Source organism: Stigmatopora nigra, unplaced genomic scaffold (assembly GCF_051989575.1).
Source record: "Stigmatopora nigra isolate UIUO_SnigA unplaced genomic scaffold, RoL_Snig_1.1 HiC_scaffold_76, whole genome shotgun sequence".
NCBI lineage: Eukaryota > Metazoa > Chordata > Actinopteri > Syngnathiformes > Syngnathidae > Stigmatopora > Stigmatopora nigra.
In genome coordinates, this window is record NW_027551652.1 from 70,001 (window position 1) to 71,602 (window position 1,602).

Consider the following 1,602-nt stretch of genomic DNA (forward strand, 5'->3'; position numbering starts at 1 on the left):
ACGACCTCGGACCCGGATTTGGGTGGTTCAGGCCCGTGGGAAAAGCCTCAGAGCCGCTTCCTTGAGGAGCCGCGGGTGACTCACGGGTTACGTCATCGCTCTCTTCCGACCGGGACCACCGTTATTTCGCCAAAACTCTCCCCGCCGGGTGGTGCGGTGTCCTTCTGGGTAACGCTTTAATCCCATCGTTTCTCCAGCTGTGGCCCCGTTCTACTCGTGCCATCGTTCCTGATCTCGGTCGGGGCGATAGGCGCACTGTGCACGTAATCGGGCGACGAAATGAATGAGCGGCTTGAGCAACCGCCATCGGCATGACGTCTCAGGATATGTGGCCATGACAATCATTGGAAGGTGTTTGAACCGAGTACCAGAAAAAGCGGCCTGAGCAACCGCGTCAAAAGAGCGGCCTGAGCAACCGCGTCAAAAGAGCGGCCTGACAAACCGCAGCGGCCTGAGCAACCGCGTCAAAAGAGCGGCCTGACAAACCGCAGCGGCCTGAGCAACCGCATGAGAAGCGGCCTGACAAACCGCACGAGAAGCGGCCTGACAAACCGCAAAGCGGCCTGAGCAACCGCAATCGGCACGATGATGGAAGGATAAAAAGCGGCTTGGGCAACCGACTTTTGAGGCATGGATGGATGGCATGAAAAATGTATATTTTGGGGCGGCCTCCGGCGTGAAAATGGCAAACCTATAATGATGGCGGGGCTTTTTCCTACACCGCCGACGGCATGGATGGTTAACAAAAGGTAGCAAGCCCGCCAGCGGATCTGATTCCCATCCGCTAACGGCATACATGGCACGGCATGAATTGATGGTAAAAATCCTTATTAACCCCTGGCTGAATACGAATGAATCTGGTGTCAAAAGAAAGAACTCATCCAAGTGACGGGTCGCTGCTTGGGCAACAGCTTCGCCGTCGGAGAAATGAAATACACGGGTCGCTGCTTGGGCAACAGCTTCGCCGTTGTGGAAATGAAATGAGGTGTCGCTGCTTGGGCAACAGCTTCACCATTGGAGAAAATACGGGTCGCTGCTTGGGCAACAGCTTCGCCGTTGGATGAACTCAAAAATATGGTCACGGGGTCCGCTGCTGGGGCACAGCGGTCACCCCTAGGTACGGGTCGCTGCTTGGGCAACAGCGTCGCCGATGGAAGAAATTACGGGTCGCTGCTTGGGCAACAGCGTCGCCGTCGGAGAAATGAACTCTACGGGTCCGCTGCTGGGGCACAGCGGTCGCCGGTGGTGAAAAAAAAATGAAAGGAGTACGGGTCGCTGATGGGGCACAGCGTTCACCGTTACTCGAAATGAACTCGAAAGCCACGGGGTGCTGAAGAGGGCACAGCGCAAACCCCGATTGGCGACCGCGTGGGGACGGCTCGCGCGTCCGTGTTCCCGGCGATAACGGTGAGGTTTCTGGTGCGTGCGACCGGCGATTGACCGGAGGCTAAGGTACTGCGGGTGGTGGACCCCACTCGTCCAAGGCCCCTCCGCGTCAGGGCTGACCATCGTCACTGTCACTGCATCCGCTCCGGGGCTCGTGCGTGCGAGTGGGCGTTCTCGGTCAAAGAGGTATAGTGAAAGTGTGAGGGGCGGCTGTTC